Genomic DNA, 25,349 nt, shown 5'->3' with positions numbered 1-25,349 from the left:
ACTTAAAGAGCCTGGTGTTCAAGGTACTACAAATTTTTTGGAGAAATTTGCACTAGAAGCATCCTTATTTAACAGAAAAAACACCTCAAAATGAAGAAAGTAACACCCAGCACTGCCTAATAATCATATTTGCTGTCTCATGCCTTACCTACAGCCCAAATACACAGTTCTCACTGTGTATTTGAGGAGGACAGCCTATGAATGGTTCCCAGAGAGGATGATTCGTGTTAAGTGTATATATCCAAAATACACTTGCTTTGCTTTCCTGAGAAAACTCAGTAAAATCACACTCTTATCACACGTCATCATTTGAAATTGACAGGCACACCACTCCTCTTAGAAATAAAAGCTTTGAATGTTAATTTCCCAAATTCCCACATCATTAGGAGGATGAAATTTAATCTCCATATATGTCAGAGTGGACTGAGCTGGAGATTTGGTTTGTTAGGAGAATCCTGGACCTGCATTTTTTGCGGAAGGAAATGGCAACATTTCAGTGTAACACTGTACTGTGCTCATCCCTCAGGGGAGGGTTTGTATAGAGTGTTTCAGTAGCATAGGGTCATTTTTTAAACTCACCGGGCACTGGTTTCTTTAAGGTCACAGAATCTAGCAATGAGAGAGGCTCTAACACTCAGGAACTAAATGTTGGTAAAAGTCAGATAAACAGTGGCTGGTGGATGCTGCAAAACTTGGGGCAAGAAAACAATGAGGTAATGGAATACTTAACTGAATAAAAACCTGAGATACTAGTTAGTTATCTGTGTGAAGCTGCAGATACAAGTAAAAGAAAAATGAGAGTGACTGTAAATGAAAAGACAATTTGGGGTCCATCATAGCATGCTGATGTCACATTGAAGAGAGTAAATCCTGCAAAATTTGAGCTATTATTAGCAGCTTTTAACAGCCTCTAATAAGGAGAGCTTTTAATAATTTTCAAGGGAAAAAAAGTACTCATTTGCATGAATTTTCCGGGGGAAAGCCAATATGGGTACTTAACCTGCACTTCGTCAACTCTCCCTGCAGAAATTATCTTTCTTCTTTGGGGAGTGAGCACTCCACAGTAGTAAATGACCATGCTATCTTTTTCCATAGCCCCATATGTGAAATAGCTATGTTTTTCTCTATGATTAATGAGATAAGTTCAAATAAAGGTTATGTGTTTAAATAAAGCTCAGCAGCAGTTATGAGACACATATTTAATATGTTTTCATCAGAAGCGACATGCTGTTCTAATTTGCTGATTGCCAAATTATGTCATCCAGCTAAAGAGAGGAGTTCTTTTGTTGTTTGGATCTACAGAGCTGTCTTTTTTAACTAGAAAGGGAAAAAATATCAATATTAAGGAAAAAAAATCTAAACTACAAAATATGATTAGTAGACATTTCCAATAAATCTCTTTATTAGATTAATAATTATGTTCTGAGATTGCCCATATCATTCTTATATGCAAGACCACCATTAAATTAATAAATCTCCTACTGGTATAGATTTACTGCATAAACAGGCAGCAGGCTATAGAGGTTATACAATCTTCACCTTTTTGCTTTGTTGGGGAGAAAAGTGCATGGGAATAAACTTTTTACTTTTTCTTCTCCTTTACTCTCCTTTTTCCTCTCTGACATCAATATATACAACCCAGTCCTTGCAATCTTCTGAAAGGCTTGTCAAGCCATGTCATTGGTTTGGACATCTTGCTACCAGCTGTAGAATGGATGCAATCAAAATGTAAGGGAAGTGATAAAACTTTCCCTATAGAGACTAGAGTGCAGCACAAAGGAATCAGCTGAGGGTTTTATGATAATAAAGTTGTCTAAGGCCTGCACTGCAGCCTGAAAGGCTGTGCAGAGTTCCTAGAGCAAGGTATATAGGAAGCTATTGAGCTGTGACACCACCAGGCCTGGTGAGGGCAAGGTGATCACAGCTCACCCACCTGGGATGTTTCTCACCCAACTACAAGAGAGTAGTTGTCTCTAACTACTGGAATATTTCCAGGATTTCAGTGGGGTTTTCAAGGTTTATCCTTGTTCCAGAATACAGGAAAAATGTACCTGGGATGCTGATTGCCCCATGAAATCCAGAATCAGTGCTTGAGGATAGAGTGATGCCTTGAGAAGGCTGACCTAAAACAGAGGCTAGACAGAGTCAAAGAATAAAATAGGGACTTATTAAAAGGTCTTAATGGATACACCTTGGGCAGTACAAGAGTCTGGCCAGGGCTACACCCAAGATGAACCCAAAATGGTCACAAAATGGACAACCAGTCATGAGATCTCACATTTTTATAAGTTTTGGTCCATTTGCACATTGGGGTCAATTGTCCAATTACAGCTTTACATTATGAAGTCCCATTCTTCTTATTTTTCTCTTTTCAGTTCACATTGATTATGCTCTTAGGCCTGAAACTTGTAACAGTTGTCCGTGGTCCCAAGCTAGAAAAGGAATTGTTTTGTCTACCTACTCTGTGAAAAGAGCTTACCAACACTTAATATGAAGCTCAGAACTATACACCTAGGCAGTACAGAATCTAAAAAATATGAAAGCTAAAATTTAAGGCATCAAGGGAAGAAGGGTCACTGAAGAGGATGCTGATTGCCCCATGCAATCCAGAATTAGTGCTTGAGGATAGGGAAGAAGGGTCGCTGAAGAACATCCTAGTGCCACTCTGAAAAAATGTAAAGAAAGCTAAACTTCCTAGGGAGAACAGAAAATCTTGAAGCTAATAAGAAATTTTCAAACATGAGTCCTTTGGTTTTAACTGAAGAATACTTCCTTCCTCTTGCAGGACCAGTAGAATGTTCTGTAAGAATACAAACACTGCAATGACAGTTTCAATTTTTCACATTTTATAAAATCTTTGAACTTCTGTTGCATCTGCAACACAGATAAGGCCAGCAATTTCTCTCCTCTAACTCAAAAAGTATAAAACAACCATGTGTGTCCAGAGCACAGCAACAAAAATGGTCAGAAGGCTGAAGCAACTCTTCTCATGAACAAAGGCTGAGTGACTTAGGACTGTTCAGTGTGGATAAGAGAAAGCTCCTAGTGTCCTTTGTCAGTGTCTAGTCTCTATTCACTGAATATGAAATCAGAAGAAAAACAGCTAGAATATGCTATACACAAGCGCTTAACTGGACAACATGGCTATTCTTATGCATAAAGCTCTTATAACTTCTATAAAGAACAAGAATTATTACACAAACACAGATTATGGATTAGCTTGGGATGTGTGAAAATAATCATGCACTGATCTGTAATTTTCAAAATACGAGAAAGCTACATGAGATTAATTTATAGATAAAATCTGTTCTAGACTAAAAAAAGAGCAAGACTTGATATGAGTAATCATATAAGTTATTGAAGTAGTGAAATTCATTAAATTTCAAAAAACTTTCCCATAAATTTGAAGAACCATTGTTCATACTGCTATCTATTTCAAGTGCATTTTCATAAGAAGTATCATAGAGAAATAATCCTGTGTGATTACTGCAGTGAACATGACTGAAGCTCACTGTGAGTGCAGATTTTTAATTTTATACAACAAAATGCTGAACTACTAAGTCCTTCATGTACTTAATGAAAGAAGAAAACAGTAAAAATACAAGATTAATCTCAATAACAAACTCGTTTTAACATAAATAAAAACACAAGTGTTCCTAAGGGACTCTGTGCTCAGTGTTACAAAGCAGAAAGAACTTGCTATGACCCATGCATTAATTTACCCTTTTAAACATCTCTATATTTTTAATAAAAATTACAGATTTCTCTTGTAATACACAGACACATTTTAAAAGATAAGTGTTCAAGAAATTTCACTTGAAACTTGATTGAGACATTTTAAAGGAAAGGAGAGAGGTTTAAACTGTGAGGCTGGATTAATGTAAATTGATTTGTCCAAGGTTATTTGTTTAGATAATAGAGGTAATAGAAGGAAGGCCCTGGGTCTCACAGAAGTGATGCTCTGAGACGTCCCAACCTGTCATCATGCTCAAAGCAGGTTCACAACAGGGCATACTCCATTTAGGCAGGGAAAATTCAATTAGGATCATTCTGTGGACTCAGGCATCCTAGTGGGGATCAAGATAGGCAATATTCAGATTTCATTGTCTCACAACAATATATGCAGACGAAAAACATTTTTTGCCCTGCCTTGTGCTCCCCCTTGTGTTTTCTCCAGGTCTGGTCATAAGGTTTTCGTATCAGGAAAAAAAAAAGAAAATTCTTTATGGCAGATTTTATTAATTATATTTAAAATAATAAAAACTAATAAAACCTATAATTAACTACCAGAAATAATGATAAAATAGCTGTCAAACCTATAAAAATATTAATTTGGCACTGTACAATGACTAGAATTAAAAAGCATACTTGCATATACAGAAACACAAAATAATTAAGGAAGAAACAAAACAACCAAACAATATTTAAATAGTTTCTGGAACCAGATCATTGTTCTGTCAAATAAGTACATATGTCAGCAACAAGCCCCTGAAAAAATCAAGCAGGAGATACTTCCTGTTGAAGCCCTTGGACCAGTGCAATGCTAAGATTTCAAAATAGTGAATGAGACATTTAAAGTCAAAACGTTGACTAAAGCACTGATTAAATGTGAGACTGTGTTGGAGGCATCCTTTTGATTTTTAATGTGTTCTTAAACTCCACACCATGAATGTGTCACAGATACAGAAATTTCAAGTATCCAAAATGTCGGTAAGTGGCTTCTGGTTCACAAGCAAGAGTTCTTATACCCTGATTACCAACTCCATCCAGCTTTTCCCCAACATAAGGATGCTGATTAATCAGTCATTGGTCCTCACCCATACAAGTACCAGTTTCTCATCCATAATTCTTTCTTACTACTTAAGTGTTAGTCTGAACTAACACTTGTACTATCCTGTACTGAAAGACAGTCTGTACTTTTCCTGCAGCAGTTTTCATGGGTTTCCTTTCCACAGTAGCAGCAAAGGTATTTATTCAGAGCAGCTGTCCTTGTAGAACTGAAATGCATATGAATCCTTTTAGTGGTATGGCAGACTTCTGTGAAGACTTAAGATGCTATACTGAACACAATAGATGAAAATTAAAAGCACAAAGGAAGAGAAGAAAGAGCTTGAGGGAAAATGCCCAAAAGACATAAAATGTATAAACCCTATATTAAACACATCAGGAACAGGAAAGTTGCCAAAGTACCTGTAGGGCCAGTAAGTAACCAAATATAGAAGGAATGTTCAAAGAAGATAAAGTTATAGTAGGAAAACAGCACATGTTTTCCATCTGTTTTCCCTATGGAGAAGAATAAGAAGGATTCTCCAAAATACCCCCTTTTCTATGCAGGACTTGTCAGAGGATCTTGTTGATGCTGAACTTCTGGAAGAATGTGGAACAAAAAAAAAAAAATTCTTATCAATGTGATCTGATACATGCTGCAGACTTAAACAAACTCAGGTCTGAAGTCTTGCTTCCCAGAGTATTGGAGTCCTTTTCAAGAACAAGGATGATCACATATCTCTACTCAGCCCTGGTGAGGCCACATCTGGAGTGCTGTGTCCAGTTTTGGGCTCCTCAGCACAAAAAAGACAAAAAGCTACTGGAGACGGTCCAGCCACAAAGATGATGAGGAGTCTGGAGCATCTCTTATGAGGAGAGGCTGAAGGAGCTGGGCCTGTTCAGTCTAGCGAAGACAAGACTGGGAGGGGATGTCAATAATGCATTTAAATGTCTCAAAGGTGGGTGTCAAGAGGTTGGTGCCAGACTCTTTTCAGTGGTGTCCAGCAACAGGATGTGGAAGTGTAGCCATAAACTAAAACTCAAGAAGTTCCTCAGCATGAAGAGAACTTCTTATGTTGAGGATGGTAAAGCACTGGAACCGGCTGCCAAGAGAGGTGTGTTTGGAATGTCTCCCTCTCTGGAGATATTCCAGACACATCTAAACACACTTAAAAGTGTTCCTATGTCACCTGCTGTAGGTGACCTTACCTCAGCAGGGGGATTGGACCAGATGTGCTCCAGGGGTCCCTTCCAAACCTAACAATTCAGTGATTTTGTGATAACCATAAGGAAATCTGAAGACAATTATCTCTCCAGATTCCAAATGGTCTAAAAGATATTGGTGAAATGAAACTGCAGCAATGTGAAGATCCCAGTCCCTGTAAATAACAGATAATAGTAAGAATCAGATAGTAGTAAGAATTAGATCACTTAATAAAAATAACTGTATGCTTTCCTCATATGCATAGTTATCAAGTTTATAATACAGTTATAAATAAAACAATTATTAAGATCAATCTCTAATACCCTCTGTCTGCCTCACCATTAATAGATCTCAGTGTTTTTCAAAAGTCATTTGTCTTATCTTAGACTTCTTTAGATCCATTGATCTACCCTTAGGGTGGACTTCCAAAACACATTCTGTACATTCTGCTCTGTAATTTAGGGAGCCACCTTAGTTATTTTGGAAGAAGCCTGTGTCTTCGATAAAAGTAGGAGCCTTCACTATATCGGTTTCATTCCTGGAAGTTGGGTCAATATCTAAAAAGAAAAGGGATGTAGAAGACAGATAACATTTTGTTTCTGTCAGTCTATTGGATCAGCTACCTGCATAGCAGACTTCAGTAGATAAAGAAAACACTTCTTGTCTATTTAATTATCTGGGAACTAAGAACAGCTGCATCTTCAGGCTGCAGCTTTCAGTCCTTCCACACACTTGCTCAATTTGCAATTTTCTACTTACCTCTCGTCTTGTCGTCTGGTTTCATTTTGAAACTGCAATCTAATTTTTTCTATACATATCTATTGGTCTAGGAGTGTCAGCATTTGCAATCACAGAATCATAAAATGTTTTAGGATGGAAAAGACATTATCATGTCCAACTATTAACCCAGCACTGCCAAATCCACCACTAAATCATGTCCCTCAGTGCCACATTTATGCATCAGGAAAGAATTAAAACAACAGGTGGGACACTATTGTTGTCTGGTTAAAAGGAGGAAACAAACTGCCTATTATGTGTATAGAACCACCTTGCTCAATGAGTACAAGGGAAAATGTGGATGTGTTTGTTGGCTTACCTTGCTGTTTGAGAATTTTTTCCTGCTACTTATTAATAGTTTTAATAAAGGACGAAGAAAAGAAAAGTGGTACTCACCCATTTCTTAAGAGCTGGAAATCAGCTGAGAAGAAGGTAAAGCAGAGTGTAGAACTCTGCTTACATGTGTCACATATAGAAAGGACAATTTCTGGAAACTTCAGAATGAGATACCTAATTACATGACTGCTTTTTACTGTACTGGACAAATCTGGTGACCTAAGTGAGTTTGATGTCATAACTGGTCCCTCCCAAGCCTACGTATCTTGGATCCATGTGTTTCTAAATTTATTTAGTCCAAATCAAATGGCCTTTTCAGATTTATTGGGAAAAGTTATTCTTTAAGTTTTATATTTATTTCAGGTGAAGTGTAAGAAATTCCTTGTTTCACTGAAGAAATCTTTTATTATTTTATGTCAAACAAACTAAATATGTATGTCTCCTATCTGAAAAAAAGGTACCAGAAAGACTAGATATTACACAAACCAAAAACTTAGCTCAATAACCAGTCATTATTTTTCATTGTATTTTTTAGAAAATGAGCCTGTATGACTGCCTTCTTGTTTTGTACATCTGGCAAGCAATTGTCCCTACTCTTACAATAACTGCCGAACCAACTTACCAATTTCAGTCAAATGCAACTCATATATTAGGACCTCAAAGGTTAAATTCCTCGAAATTTTATGAAAAGAGACAGCCAGATAAAGCAAACACAAACAATCTACAAAATTTAATATCACCGCTAAATGGAAAATTGCACTCTGAGCTGAAATGGTTTTTTAACACCACAAAATCTATTTCACATAGAAGTGGAGTATAAATGCATTATAGTTGACAAAAACTAAAGCTAATTTTGAAAGTAATTTTATATATTATCTTGCATATTGTCATCAATACGAGATCTGTGATGGTTTGCACCAAATTCAAGTTTTCATCTGGCATCATTTCTATAGTGCACATTACAATTATGTTGCATTTTTGCAAGGAGGCACATTTTCATCTCCTAGACAAACCAGTAATATTCATTTTCCTAATTACAAATACCAGGATATGAAACAGAGAATTAAGACATGATGTTGGTAACAGGAGCTCTGTGTTCATTTCCTTTGATGAATAAATAATTGGTTATTTGATTAATAAATAATAATATTTTGTTACCATTTTTCTCAAACACTTCATAAAAAAATACTTCCTGACATTGTTTTATTGGTTATTAACTAACAGCAGTGTTTTGGGTTCAGGAAATATTTTTGCCTAAATTTCTCAGCTGAAGAAATTGGGGCATATGAAGTTTTAGAAATATATTTTACCTCCCAGGAAAGTCAAAGATTCTGCACTACAAGTTCCTGTGCTTTTTCAGACACTGTGAACAAAAGAGGGAAGGAAAGGAGAGATGCTCAAAATGTGAAGGTGTGACATTTTTTTAAAATGTATTTGCCCAGCCAGGGATTAAGCAATTGCTCCACTGTGTGATTGCAATTGAATCATGGCAGCACTTCTACTGATACAATTTTTTTCCTGCAAAGAATATTAATGTGCTTTATGCTTTTTTGGCCTGGGTAGCCTTTTCAATGGAGGCTTAGGAGGGAAGGTGCAGAGGAACAGTGCAGCCCAGATTATTCACTCTCAGGTCCTACAGGCAGCAGTGAGTAAAGAACAGTAGTAAAGTTCCATCAACGGAGGTGTCCGCTCTTGTATCCACTCCCAGGACAGAGGAACTTTTCATGTTTCTCTAAGGGGGCAAACAACAAAAAGTTTTCAGAATTTCTGCCTTAAGCCAAATGTCAAATATCAGATACTTTGTGACACACGTGTCCAAATCAAACATTATTTGCAATTTCCTTGTAAAAACCTCTGTCTTCTGTAAGAGGAGATAGTCTGCATCTCACTGCTGCTAATTGAAATAGAGAAAAATAAACAAGAATCTCATGTTCTGAAAGATTTAGTCAGGTCTGATAATGAACAACATGAAAAACTTAGCTTTAAAATAACCCAGCATCTATATTAATGTTGTTATTCATCTTCCAAATACACTGGCTTATCATAAGCAAAATGAAACAAAAAATCCCCCACAAGCATTTTTATTAGACACAAATTCTCCTTGGGTTGATACTTGTAAATTGTTTTATTAGTGAAATTATTTTGATAAGACATCTTTTTGCAAGAAATGTTATTTTGGGAATTTTGGGAAAGGGTTTCTAATTAAAGACAAACATAGTAGCTCCTATTTCTGGAAGAAAACATTCTGAGCATCTTCTATTAAACTAGTACCATCAAAAAAGCAAACTATTCATGTTCTACTGCTACTAAACATTTATAGTACTACTCAGATTATGGTACCTCATGTTCAAAATATTTTTCATAAACAGGGGTCTGATAATGTCTTTCTCAAAAAGATAATTTTAGCATGCTACAAACAGTTTTATCAAAACTAATTGAAAAGCTTTTCTGAATATTTTGTTTGCATTCTTCAATCTTGCTGTGACCCTCCAGCACCCTTATCCTATAATCCAGTTGTTGAATAGACTAGAAATTTTCCTACAGAATTAAATACAATGAAACCAACTTTTGCAGCAAAACCGCCTTTTTTTTTAAGAATTAAATTTTCTGTAAAAATTGGCATAAAAGGCAGTAGTGCATCTTGCTATTAGGAAAAGAAAATTAATAAACTGTAAAAGTACTAATAGGTGTCTAATATTATATGTGCAGTTCAAGCTGCTGCAATACTCTGCCTAATTTTAAGCAAATTGTTTCCAATGTTGGCTGAAATCAACCTCACGGCAACATCATGGAGTTTTGTGAAGTCTAATTTACTGTGCTTTACTTTTGCTGCATACAGTGTAGACATATTTCTACTTTTCTGAAGTTTTGTGTACAAGATTAAAAAGAATATTGTATGCATGAATGCATATATGCTACTATGTATGAATGCTGGAAAACAATGCCCAGAATTAGAATTCTGCATGAGAAATCTTGCATAAAAGGTGCGTTTCTATAAAGGTAAATGTTCTGCTGAAGGATTTTTTTGGTTTATGTTGAAATTTTATGAGCTGTAACATGAAAATTTAGTGTATGAGGAAAAGCAAGAAATCTACAAAACCAGAAATGTATGTACGTGGGGTATATTGTTGTTGCTCCTGTTTGCATTCTGTGCAATGTAAAGGTCAGTTTAGAACTGTGATGCCACACAATAATAGTCTTTAAAGGGTAAATATATTTACCAGGCTTATGTCCTAACTTGATATATTTAGAGATATCTGAACACTGGATTGTTTGAATAGCACATGTTAGACTTGGATTTTAGAATCACCATGGGCCATAAGTAGCTGGGAGCAGTGTAACTTTGTGCATAATGTACAGGAAAACTTGCTGAATTTTGTCATTAACTGGGCTAAGAAAAGCTGCCTTGATTTTTTAGTTTTTTCATAGTAGATATTCAAAAGGAGCTGCCCGTACAAGACTCAATGGCAATATTAATTAATTTCTTATTACCATAGAATTTAATTAATATTATAGAGGAGCTATAGATGGTAGCTCCAGATAATATATTTTTAGGTTTTAGGGTTTGGGATTTTTTTAAAAACTTGACTAATATACAGTAAAAACTATGTTGGAAATAGACCAGAATTGGAGGAGTTGAAAGGACAGGAAGAACACATACCATGCTGCTGTATTATTTGAATACCTTGGTAATCAGAGAAAAAAAATAGGAGAATACAGTGCATCATTCCCAGTGATGCCAACTGTCCACTTGGAGGACTGAAGAATATTGCAGCTGGGACTAAAAAGCTGGACCTACAAAAATCCATAAACAATTTACCAGAAAAACTGGCTAAAGCAAATAAAATTATGCTGTTATTTTGATGGAAACATATGATTTCCTAGTAGTTGCTGGCATTTTTTAATACTACTTAAATAGAACAAATACATTTTATGACTGCTGAAAGGGCTAATGCATCCTACAGTCCCTTTCTTTTGCTTTCAAATGTGCCTACCAGAATTTTAGAGATCTGAGACACAGCCAGACATGGTTTTTGGAGCCAGAAACCATGGCATGAAACTTAGACACTAGAAAGTAGAAAGTAGAAAACAGAAAAAAGAAGTCATTATCACGTGATTATAGAGAAAAAGCTCACATTGCCACCAGACAAATTATGCCCATGAATTTGTCTTGCTTTCCTCCTGAGTTTATCAGAGTAGCCAAAATACAAAAGGAAAAATAAATATAATTAGTGTAAGCAGGCCTTGTTCTTGATACTTGGTTTATACTCCCATATTTCCCCTATTTATTTATTTTTATTATTTTTATTTTTCCATTTAGATTAGAAATTCTGACTGAAGCCATTTTTTCTCTAGGTTTACACAATGTCTGGTATAGTTTGGTGAAGAGGAGAGGAAAATTTTGATGGGATTTTTTAGAACAAAAATGTTAATGAAGTTGATATGTCTGCTCACAAGAGGAATAAATCTTCCAAATTAGCAATTCCCTTTTTTCCATCTATTATTCCTAACTGTGCTTACTTACAAATACAAAAGCAAAACTCATTTATGTTTTACTGTTAACTCTCTACTTGCTACTACTTGAATCAATAATTATATAATACTGCAATATAGATTACTCTGCAGCTGTGATATTCTTTGGTTTCATTTACTACTGCTAAACAGATTTCTTCTGGCTCCAAAATTCTCACTTTCTGTGTCAACAGCAGAATCTTCTCAGACTGGAATAATTTTCTTTGGAACACTTTACAAATCTTTAAATCCCTTTTCTGAGGCCTTTTAAATGCGGGTAATTTCCCTGGATGATTGATATCCTTCTTCTTTGCCCCAACTCTGAACAGAATACCTTTCCTTTTAGAACAGTAACCTTTGTTTTCCTAGGGAAAATATATTCTTTCAAAACTGAGTTATAAGTTGGAGCCACAGTCTTGCAAACTTCAGCTCAAAAGAATGCTTTGTATCCCAACACAGGCACAAGCAGGGCCTATGACAACAAGTTCTCTCAAGGTCATGTATGGTCAGAAATGTTATTATGTAATTATAGAGATGTTATTATGAAATTATAGAGATGTTATGTAATTATGGCACCTTGTCATCTCTTTTTAGCAGTTATGAAGAAATGCTCACTATTTCATATTCATGCATATCCTACTGATTCTTTATTTCTTATTTAATGTTATTTATCAGCTAACCTTAGGGAAAAAAGATTACTTAAATTGCAAAATTCCATTGAAGAATTTGCTAAGTCAGAAGGGACACAGCCCAAAGCTTGAACATTTACATGTTTACTTTGGCTTGTAAGCCTTTGTTTGAAACACTCCCTTTTTCTTCCTGGCAGACAAACTTGATATGACATTCATTGTAACATGATTAACTCTGGTGACATTTTTACAAAGTCACTTTTGCACTATATCCATACTTTGTTAAAAAAAAAAAAAAAAAAAAAAAAAAAAGACGTACAAGCAGGGGGATGGTTATCATATAGTATCTTGAACAAATTTAAAGCATAGAAAACATAGTTAGAAAAATTGTGGGAAAAATTCCGTGACAAAGAGAGCAAACTTGTATCAGAGGTTCTGATCGATGCCTGTGTGTAAAGACAGAAGTTACAGAGATGAAAAAATTACTACACATTTTCTTGCATTATTTTTTACAGTTTTGAATTCTCTAGTTAATAATAATATTGGATTTTCTTTCTCTCTCCTCCCTGCCTGCACTCCCTCCTCCCTTTCATCCCCTTCAACTACATTCAGACTGCCTGATCAAAACAAATTACAGGACAGCCTTATAAATTAGTTACAGTAGACTAATGTCTAATGGTGACATGTCTGTTTTGCCATGGTGATGCTCATCCTCCAGAGGTAATGTCACCTAGGTTGTCAGACAAGCAACAGCATTTTCATAAATAATCCATGTGATGCTAATACAAGATGATTTGTGATGCCTTATAAAAAGTTTGGTTGGGTTTGATTGAGTTTCCCTCAAGATACTCTATACTTAACATTATGACCTGATCTGATTTGGTTAATTCTAATTTCTGAAAAGGATACTCTGAAATCCTGATGTGTAACATGAAGACACAATGTTACCCAAGCACAACCACTTTGGTAATACACACAAGACTGTAATATTTTGCATGTATCTCTGATTATATCAAAATTTCACGAGTGCATCAAAGTACCTATAGAGCTAAAAAGTCTCGCTGACATTTTTCAAGCATGAATTTGGGTAAGGAGAGAAAACAAAGGGAGATTAATCTCTTCCCCATGATTACCATGGCTTCATACAATTTGCATGCTTCAGTTCACATGACACTGACCTGTCATTCAACTGCACAGCCCTCTCACACCCCTCCTGCCCTACCTGATCATGGCTGATCTGGACCAAATTCCACTTTTCAAAAATGGAAAGGTTCATGCTGGCATTAAACAGCAGCTAAAACTACAGAGGGAAAATACTATGTGATTAATATAATGATATATACCTTATTTGTAGACTATCACCTCCTTTTCAACTAATAAGGGCAAAAAGACAAACACAGGGCTGAAATATAAATGAGTCTCTAACTGGTTGACAAATATGAGCCAGATGCTAATTATCATACTGGAAAAATCTCAGCATGTGCCCCTATTGATATATTGAGATAGAGACTACCTTCACATGTCTCAACACAACCAGTTTTCATTTTACTGGATGATTTGCTACTTCTGGTTAAGGACATCTTGGGCTCTTCATAAATGCTCTGGTTATTTCTCCATTTTTTTAATAGGATATGTTTTGCCAAAATCTCGACATATTTCCCAGGAAATTACAATGGCTTCACTGTTGTCACACAAATTTTCCCAGTCCTGTGAAACAATGTGGTTCTTAATAATAAAAGAGCTTTAACTATCTTCAGCACTTTTCAAGATATGATGGATGTATGATATGGTTGAATATTTAGCACTGATGCAAAGAACTTAACTAGATCCTTAAAAGCCACATTATGCTTTCTTGGGAGACATATTGTATCTGTGTATGGACATAAGAAGGTTGAGACAGCAACTGAGAGGAAAGAAAAAATGTGGAGGAAGAGAGAGGACAGAGAACAAAGTGCTCAGCTTAGGAGGAAGAATTTAGTACACACTGTCTTCACAAAAAAAAAAAAGAAAAAAAAAAGAAAACTAGGAATGCCTTCTCAAATTTCTTATATTCTCTTTGTTTTCTGCAATGTGGCTTATGATACAAACACTCTAATACTCACCTATAGAAATCAAAGGGCTTATTGAAAAAACGTGAGAGCTTCAGCAAATACTGCATCCCCCTCACACTCTGATCAAAGCAACAATATAATGCCAGCATAAGACAACAATTCAATAATGAGACTGAGTCATGATATCCAAGGATTCAAGATTCAGCTCAATTCTAGTAAGAACTGAAAGGGAGTTTTAATATTGCTGCAAGGTGATCTCCTGGACATTCTGAGTTGGTGGCATACCCATGTCATGGCGTTTCAGTTCTGTAATTGCAATTGTTCTCCTAAAACCCTTATTCTGTGCAGCAATCCTTATTCTCCTTATCCTCACAGTTGTAGCATCCGACTGCATACCTGGAGAAATGGAGAGTCTCTTCAGTAAAGTGTTGATGAAATTTGTTCTCTGGAAAAGCCAATGCTTTCTAGAGTTCACAGTTTTTCTCCCAGATGTTCCCCTCAAAAGCTTTGTGGCAACAAATGAAGCCATCTTCTTAAATAAAAAGGACTCCTGTTTTCAAAATCTAAGTCTATCATACCTTCCCTCTGACATTAGCAAAGTTCTACAAGAACATTCAATGTCATAAATTAATTCAGAAGTTGATTCCTGCAAATCTCTGTTCTTCCCCAAACCTGAAACATCACTTCACTGGAAAAGATCCACCTCAAAGTCAAGATTATTAGACTACTTTAGTTCTGGTGAGTTAACCTGAAGGATGAATGTGGATCTGTGAAGCAGCCTCCAGTCATCAGTGCATATCTTGTAATTTTAGTCAGGACTTTAGTTTACAGCCATAGTGAGAGAGGAATGCAAGCTGCTCAAGCTGGATTCCTACATGACAAGAATCTTCTCTTTCACAGCAGTGCAGAGGGGTTTCTCTAAAGCAACTTTCCTTGGCTTAAGCAATACCTTATACTGGCTTATTCACATAAATCCACTTACCCTTCTCAAAGAACACACTGACACATCAGAAAAACACCTGCTAAAGTTTTTTCTCTGTCCTTTCTGGGCAACCACTCACACAGAGTCTGGGTCTTTTACTTACTGGGCTGATTTACAGCTGTAGACCCCTGCTCCTTTGAGGGATTTTGAGACACCTTTAGAAGGGTCTGTGATCGATTTTTCATTAGCTGGGCTTTCACAATAATGACTTTTCTCTTGACCTCATAATTTGGTACAGCCTGTAAACAGCTTTTCCAAACTGGATTTCCAGTTTCCAATTTCCAGCTGGATATTTGTGGTTTAAGACATTTCAGCAAGCACACTGCCATAGTCCTTTATTCATTAGAATTTTATTAATATGAAGACTTTCTGAAACCAAAATTCTAGTTTTAATTGTTTGAAGAGAAATTTTATGCACTAATTAAAGGCATCTTTAACACCAGAAGTGCCCTCCCTGTTCCAATATGGATATTTAACTATAATAAAGGAAAGCAATAGTCCCATAAATGTCCCATCCTATGATGTTTCCAGGTGTCCACCTTTAGGACAGCAACCATGACAATATCAAGGAAGCTAAAAAGATCACTTCCCACATATGGTGTCAGTGTCCTGAGGCCTTCCCCCACCCTGACTTATGCTCAAGTTTCTCCTGGCTGTTATATACTGCTTTGAACAAGGGGCTCGAAGATGAAAGCAAGCAATCACTACTTCTAAAGAATGAAAAATGTATATCAACATCTGTATCTGAGCAATATAAGCAACAGAGCTCCACAAAGCAGGCATTAAGCCAAAGGACACTGTTGGCTGCTGCTTCCTAGTCAATAGTCATTGACAATAGATTTTCTCTCTTCTCCAAATTTTAATTTTTTAAACAAAAGTCACGTGTTATTCATCTTCTCAAAAAAAGTGTTCTCCTGCCTTCCATTAGCACCTGTTACTGAGATGCATATTCGCATGCCCCAATATTAGATTTGCCTTGCCAATTTCATTAGGGCTCTGTTTTTCCATTACATAACTTGAATATGTACCAGATGAACACTAAAAGAGTACTAATTTTTTTAAAAATTAGATTCAAAAGAGTCTGTTATGCCAATTAATAAAGTATATTAGAAAGAATCAAAGTTGTATCTTTCTGCATGCCACTCATATGACATGTATGCAGACTGTTGCAGATCTTTTCTTCCATATTGGATATACTTTGGATGGGATGCTGTTTTCTAAGAGTTTGGGTTTTTTGTTTTCAGACTTTCTCGGACTGAATTGAATACAAAGGCCCAAGGCACTCAAATTATCCAAGTAATTCATGTCTTTGGAGGAAACACAGTATGGAATTAAGGTACAGTTTACTCAGGAAGAGAACACTGGCTCTGTTTCACAGGAGAGTCTGCTTCAGAAAATTTTATTTCAGATGCCAAGGTCTGTTTTGTGTGCACTATGGCAGCTGATCTACCGGAAAGGGTGGAAAGTAGAGATGATCCAGCAAAACAAATTTTTTGTTTCAAAACTGTTTGGCTTTGGGAGGGGTATAAAGAGTGTCAGATGAGTCCTTTAGCAGATTAATGCTTCAGAAGAAAAATTAGCTAAGATTTCTGAGCATCCCCATTCAGATTCCACTATCAGAGGCCATTAATTCCTGAATTTTGTTGATGTTTTAGATGTGCAGACAGCTGACAGAATGTTTTCTGACTGAAAGTGCAACCTCTGTATACTAGAAAGCCCAGATTTTCATTACTTTTTTCTGAGTGGCCCTAGAAATTGTTACATTGTTTCTTTAATCCTCTCTTTGCATTTCTATTTCAAAGTCTGTAAGATGATTTCAGTGAGACAATTTCAGTGATCAAACACCTCTAATATGAATGTGGAATCTCCAGAATTATGTTAAGTGTGAAGGTAAATAAGATCCTATATTATACTACAAAACAAAATGTTGACGATAAAAGCCAACACAAAAAATCCCAATATTTGTTAAACCTTATGTTTTCCTAAATATAAACATGTTTTCATACTAATATGCAGGAAAAAAAGTCTTTTTTATATTTTTTTTAAGCTATCAAACTATACTACATCTTTTTGTAAGAAATCAGAACTGAAGATACATCCTATGTTTATTATTTACTTCCTGAGAGTAATAAAGCTCACACAGATTTGAAAATAGTTTGATAAAGATAAGGAAAATAAATACTAGCTTTTTTAACGGACTTTTTAGTAAATCAAATTGCATACCTTGTATATGGAATATGACTGGATAAAATTGCTCCAAGCTTCAGTATTATTGTCATTTGAGAAAGCAAACAATAGAAACCTATTTTCAGTCAGTTGTGAGCCTGCAGTTGTTTCAATGATGTAACCATACCTTCAATATTCATGAGTGAAGACAAGTACAGAAAATTCCTAATCCTTCAGTGAAAAATACAATATCACAGTCTCCCTCCCTGTTTCTGTTCATCCCTGCACAAACACAGACAGCTACTCCACAACTAAAAGAAGTACAGTCAATTGTCTTGTTATGCTCCTTTTGCATTACAGATGCATTAGAGCTCTGCTTAGGTTTCATAATTGAGTTATAGCAATCATCCACATATTAGATTCTAGGCTGAGCTTTGGCAAAACTAAATAATAGATTGAAAAATGCAATTATTGCTTACCTACAGAATTCCTTTGCTTGGGAGGTAAAGCATATCTATCAGAAAAGTTGTTGGTTTTTTTTCCTCAGGCCTATTCAATAAATAAACGTTACACCAGGATTCTTACACAGAATATCTTTGAAATGGGTTTTGTATTGATTTTTATAACTACCCTGTTAGATGACGTTATCCCTTAGTGTGTCATGTTTAGATGGGTCCGCCCGGAGCAGGTCACTGAGGTGATAACTGTCATTTGGAGGGACAGAAAAGCAATCACAGCTTTTTCATTACTTACTGTTTTCCCCTGCAAGTGTAGGATCATTTGACATATTATGGTTTCTGTGATTTAAGCTGCATTCTGAAATTAAGTGCTAGAATATCAAGCTGTGGGTTTAGAAAAATAAACTTCATGTCAAAGGAACCACATGCCCCGTAGGTCATAACAAAGATCCAGGAGAAGTGACAGTCCTCAGCATTTAAGAAAAACCAAAACAAACCCCAAACACACACTCTCCAAAAAATCACTCAGAAAATAAATATGTTTTTATAAGAGGCAAAAGGAACTAAATTTTTTTATTTCAGACTGCACTTCCCACATTAATGAACAATTGAAAAGCAATTTGCAACCTGACCTTCTTAATTTTCCATGCTGAAACAAAAACATTGTAAAAGTATCACCAATTTTTTAGTGTATTTAGTATGCTCAGAAAAAAAAATCACCAAAAAATGGTTTTCACCAGCCTTCAAAACACAAGCACACTTTAATCAAAAGTGACCAAATTTCTAAGGCAAGTTTTATATCCATCCAAACTCATTCTAAACCAAATCTATATCAATGTATTGCTGCCAACAGAAAGTATAGAATGTCAGAGTTACTAAAATATGTTTATATAGAACAAGGAAAATTTTTATATTTTATTGAGATTATATTTATTGATATTGTGCAATTTTTAAAAATTAATCAAATATCAAGTTAAAAACAGGTTATTTAACTAGTAGACTAGTCTTCTGTCTCAGATTTTTATATGTAAACTGGGTATTGGGGTATTTTAAAAACAAGGCATAATATCAAAGTGGCCCTTCCCCTGTTAATCTTGAACATTTACTGTGTAAGAACTGTTAATGTACTTAAGGGATCAGCCCTGTCTGATCAACTGTCACTTTGGGTTTTCTTCATTTTTGATCAAAATCATATTTCATTCACAAGTCAGTTCATGCTTCCCTTACATGAAACTTATTTTTTACAGCTGTCTGTCTGTAAGTTTCTGGAAGCTCCTAGAGTACTATAAAATGTCAGTATAGCACTGCTCATTTATTATATGTTCATTTGATAGAATGCAAAAGCTAACCTGGAAGTGAGGTCTGGCAAAAGGTATTTTAATATTCAGGAGAACCACAAAGATGATCACTGGGCTGGAGCACTTCTCCTGTGAAGACTGGCTGAGAGAGTTGGGGTAGTTCAGCCTGGAGAAGAGAAGGCTGTGGGAGACCTCACTGCAGCTGCCAGTACTAGAACTAGAACTTCAGATTTAGTGGGTGGCTTCCCTGCCCATGGTGGGTAATGTACAACCAGACAATCTTTGGTTCCTTCCAATCCAATGGTACCTTGAAAATATCCTAAATAAGTGCCATGTTACAGAACTTGCTCTCTCTGGTCTTCTTTGTCTCTCTTTAAATCCTGTGGATATGCAAGTCTTTGCCATGTATAGGAACAGTTTCAAGTCTATTATCGTAGTCAGGTGGTTCAGGTACACTCTAAAGGGCAGAATATCTTGGTCCCTATAGCTTGAGGCTGAGGAATCCAGGCCACCACACACTGTGCAGAGGTTTAAACCATGAGCTTTTGTGTTTTATTATATTTTCAAGGAGAAAGTCCAATCTATTTCTCCAGAAGAAAGCTTAACATTCTTTTCTATTACTCCAGACTCCATAGGTTTCCCAGAGTCTGGAAAAAGACAGGCACTTGCTCAAGCATGTCTGTCTATGCTAGTTCTCAGCAGTTCCTTCCTTAGAAGTCAATTTGGATTTCATGCTGAAAGGCTTAAACCAAGATTAGTAAAATAAGCCACCATTCCCTACCCCTCCACTTTCAACAAAGTAAGGTAAGTAACTAACAAAATAGCTTTCTTGGGGTTTTTGTTTGGTTGTTTTTGTTTTTTTTTTTTTTTAATAGGCAACCATTGCATAAATATTTACTGAAATGATTATGGACATTGTCTTTTCAAACCATAAATCTGTATATTTATACATAAAGTATTGTTAACCTTCATTGACCTTAAAATGCTCTACAGTAGAGTGGTAGCATTGCAACTAAAATTAAAGCCCTTAACAGATGCTGGTTTACATTACACATATGATTATTTTAAGTAATACTACTTTTAGGATGCTATCTCAGATCCTTAAGAAAAAAAATGACCATAAATGAGATAAATTATTTTTAGAATGTGCTCAGAAATTCTCTACTTACTTGGCCATAAAAATAAAAGGTGATCAAGTTACATGCTTCTCTTTTTTCCAGATATTTGAACTACGGTTGAATATCAGCACTATTTAAAAAAAACTACAATGTACAAAATCAAAAGAGTAGATGTTGTGTGAATTGAAAAATAACCATTCTGCATATCTCAAAACCAAACACATTAAAAAATAAATTGGTGTGATTATTTCCAATTAATAAGTCTGGTCAGTGTATTCAGTAATTCTGTCACTCATAAGAAAAAGCTGATCAGATTTATCGATGACACAGGGTTGGTTGATTAAAGATAATGGTGAGAATAGGCTGTTTATTCAGAGGCATCCAGATCACATGGCACCATGGGTGTATTCAAATAACATGCATTTTAATATACGTTTAATACATTCAGTATTCAGCCAGAGGCATATTTTGAGAGAACTCAAAACCAGGTTTCTGATGGAGTGCTAGTCACCATCCTATTAATTATAAAATATTACTTTTTCTTATTCAGAAGACAGTCTTAAATTTTACTATTTAGGCATTAAAAGAAACTTTGTAGTTTTCTTTTTTTCATATTTGCAGGAAATTATATCGTTGGAAGACATTCAAAAACAGTAGTTTTCATTTGGTGTTTTTTCACTGGTTTTCATATGCAAAGTCTTCTGGTTTCTGGATGTCATAAAATTCAAATTGCAGGCACACATTTTTTCCCTTGGAAAGAAATTAAATCATCATAACATTGATCACTGCAGTCATTCCCTGAGATTCTAGAGCAGTTTAAGAATCTAAGCTTTTTCAAATTATTCAAATGATTCTCACTAGAAATATCCACAGTTAATTATGAGGAATTAATAAAAGTTGTGCAGCATTCTTTTCAAACATTAATATGCTTCCTCCAAAGGAGAGCTAAGAGAGTATTGTGAAGCAAAGTTTATTGTCCCTACAGAGAGATATAACTGTGGGTTAACTGTCAAGGAAATATGACAATACTATCTTTTTTCACTGACATTATATTTTGAAAACACAGAATATTAAATCAGCATACTCTCAGCTATTCTTCCTTCCTTAAATTTAAGCCACAAAATATAGTGAAAATTGAGTGAAATTGACATTTTTTAACTTCTCAAATCTCTTTCATGATAAAAAATTAGTTGGGTTTTTTTATTATTATTTTACTGAGAATACTTTCTTTTCTCCCTTACTGGGTCACAGACTTGCCAAATGACTTTACGTTATATCATCTTAAATATGCATTATTGCCTATCATGTCAACCTTCAGAGATATAATCCCAAAAATGTATTCAGGTTGTTTAAAATCCACGGATATAATTCTGATAGAGAAACACTACAAGAATCTATTGTAAAAAAAGATCCATTCAACCACAATATATTTATAACTTGTCACAGACTATTAATATGCATCATCCCAACAAAGACTGTCTTTGTTCCAAACCGAAAGTGGGAGAACTGAGTGAAGCTGGGAGGATTCTTGATCCACAGGCTCCTGTTGTTCATTCTTAAGCCAGCATGGCTTCTTTTTCATGGATATACTTATTTACTTTGTCTTCTTTCAGGAATGTAAAAGGAGTTTAAAGTAGCTTTAGCTGGGCTGCAAGATTGGGTTAATAAGATTAAAGCAAATCTTTTCAATTCTTCAGTCATCTTGCCTTGGGTTTGACTATGTGGTCTGAGGAAGCCTTTGAGCTTCAACTGAAACAACTTTCACATTTCTCAAGATGCAAATTTCTTAATTAAACCCAATCTTCACTGATAGAAGCCAGCTTCTAGAGACCCATTTTATATTTGCCATAAAATTGTTGCAGATCCTTGGCAGATCAGTTCTGTCTCTGTGACACAACTGCCCAGATGGCCCCAGTAAGTCCAACTCTTTTCAAGAAAGAGGCCAGACAGCGAGGAAGCATCAGCACAATGTACTAACATGTGATTTCTAGTTGTTCCACATGCTGAGGTGGAACTACACTTCTGGGAGCTTGGATCACTAAGGTTAGGTCACTCATTTCTTCTTCCTCACATCCACACACTGTCTGGTTTATGGCCTAATTTACCCTAGTGTTAAGCGTGTCACATTCTTTCCCCATTCTCTGTCACAAAACACTCTAATTTTTTAACAAAGTTAATATAAACCAACATTCAAGGTTCTCAAATTGGAATGTCTAGGTTTGTGAAAATGCCTAGGACAAATGTTAACCGTTATTTAGGAGAAAATAAAATGTTATTTCGGGTGACATTCTGGTCCCACAGAAAGTAAAACAGCACTGGGAGAGGGAGTGAGGAGGATCTGTGGCACATTTTCTCTACAAAGTACAGTTAAAGAGATAATAACTACCATATGGAAGAAAGAAACAGTCTGTACATAGATTTATGAGAAAGTGATATAAAATCAGAAGTGACCTGGGTGAATCAAAATACTGCATTTAAAAGAGTGATACTATACCACTTAATGAGTACAAGAAGCAGAAGCAGAAATTCCTGGATATGTTCACAGAAAAAAAATCAAAAAAGGCACCGTCCTTGACTCACCATGTTCACATGCTGCTCACAACTAGGAGGGTGCACAGAGGGAATTATCACTGCTTCCCTAGGCATCTGCTGCTAGTCACAAATGAAGAAAGGAAACCAGGATAAGATGGACTCTTTCATCTGATCCATCATGGCAGCACTAATGTTTTTATTCAGGAGCCCCTGGCATTAGAGAGGCGAAACAATGTCAATTAGCTGATTAGCAGTATCTTGCAACAGGGAAAAGCAGGTGCTCTTAAACCAAATTGCTTTATTTGGAATGCATACAGGACTGCAGCAGAAGTTCCCACAGAGATCTTGCAGGCTGGCCAACTGCAGTCCTTCTCAGCACAGCTCCATGTCCATCTCGGATGGAGTGAGGCAGGAGGGAAGGTTATTACATACCCTTTTGATGCACCCATCCAACCTCACTGTAGGAGCTCCTATTTTAGAAGCAATCCAAGCATACAATCCTGGTATTACTTGTTTCTTTCTTTTAAGTTGCTGATACAACTTTTTGAGATCAAGGCTGTCTGAAAATTTATACATGTGAAACAGACAAATGTCAGTGTCCACCTCTATTATTTTACTGGGTTTGGTTATGTCCTTCATTTATGATCCTTGCAATTGAGAAAATGCTTTGACCCTAAAGAAAGAGCCTCTGTTAAAATCAGAATTGATACAGTCTCTTTACCAGTTGACAAGAACTACAAGGAGACAGAAGGAATCTAATGACTATAAAACTTTTTAATATAATTTGGATCTCCAGGGCTAGTGCTTTGAAATCATAATATTTCACTCTCTGCAAGACATCATCAGAGATCAAAAGCAAAGCCTTTGGAGAGGTTTGTACTCTAATACTTTTGGATTCCTCTTGAGTGCCACTTAGGTCTGAATTTATTTGATTCAAGGATAGCTGCATTATCACTATTATGTTTTATTACCATTAAATGGCATGTCCACTTTCAGCTGTAATCAAAGTTTTTCTTGTGTGGTAATATAGCGTCTGGTTATAGGACTTTTGCTAAGAGACGGTGTTTGTAATTCACAGAGCACTTTGAGATTTGCAAATAGGGTCTCATAATTCAGTTTAAAGAATAATAATGGAAGGAAATGGAATTAAATTATTAACATTATATGTACACTCAATTTCATTTCAACTGACTTTTCGTCATGAGTATTTTTCTTGACATATAAATATGGTCTATGAAAGAGGGAGGTTTTTTTGGGTGTTGGGAGAGAATGAGATTATTAAAAGGAAATTAGTCACTTGGATAAAAACTTCAGCCAGGAACTGAGTAGTACTACAGGCAAAAGCACATAGTCCTCACAAGGACTGTGCAAAATAGAGAACTCTAATCATCTGCTTCTTGTTGCATTTAGGCAGAATCTATTGAAAAGGGAAGTGAGGCATATTTTGTGGGGGTTATACAAAGCACACTTTTTTGTGAAGATTACATGTCAAAGCTGAACACAATGGCTACTGAAACATTTTATCTATGACCAGTTTTGCAACAGTCTCCACAAATCCACACCACAAATCATGAATCACAAAACCAACACACAGAAAAATACCTATGTCCCAGAGATATAGCCACCTCATGGCCAGATCCAAAGAGAACTGAAGCTGAAGTGGACTATAGGTAAATTTAGCAGCCTACATCCAAGACAGCAATCCTGAAACATGTGACTGTTCAGGAACATCTTCTTCACAGAAGAGAAAAATTTCCTGTTTCTTACTCTGTTAGCTCTGTTCTTCTCTATAAATGAAAACTGTATTATGCTTTGGTATTCATAAGAACACAGTGTTATACATAAAATATACAACTTGGAGTGTTTTGTTCAGAAATAACTCTGAAATATGTTAAGGTAAAATAGTTCTGGCAAATTAATATATTGTAGATGTCAGATAAAGTTTGTGTATTCTTTACAAGCCAAAATGGGAGAAAATTGATAACAATTATTTTTTGTTGTGAATAACCCAACTCTTCCACCAGCCAATATTAGGCTATTATAGTTTAAGATAAGCTGTTTCCCTCTCAATAATAAATTTGTATTGAACACATATTATATTCTATTAATAAATAAATTAATTAAAATCTCTGTCATTCACTCCATGAGACTGACTTGCTCTAAATTTACAAAAATATGAGCTACTGTATTGCTGCACAACTTATAGCTAATAAACACCTGCCTGTGTTTATTTCTAACTTTAGCAAATATTTTAATTTATTATCCACCTTTATGGATGACACATTAATTATATATTCATTTTACTATAATCAGTGCATTCACCTTATTTCAATATTCCTATATTTCAGTTTCTTTTCATCATATATTTGACTTGAATAAACACTGCATTTTTTATTCTTTGCCTTAAATGGCTTCACAGAAATGTCAAAAATTGACCAAAATAATTTTTTCATTACATCTAAGTAATGTGTTGCAGAGTTTTTCTACTGCCTCCCAAAGGAGAGCTGCCATTCCAGAAG

Source organism: Anomalospiza imberbis, chromosome 1 (genome assembly GCF_031753505.1).
Source record: "Anomalospiza imberbis isolate Cuckoo-Finch-1a 21T00152 chromosome 1, ASM3175350v1, whole genome shotgun sequence".
NCBI classification, from domain to species: domain Eukaryota; kingdom Metazoa; phylum Chordata; class Aves; order Passeriformes; family Viduidae; genus Anomalospiza; species Anomalospiza imberbis.
This window is presented reverse-complemented; position numbering follows the sequence as displayed.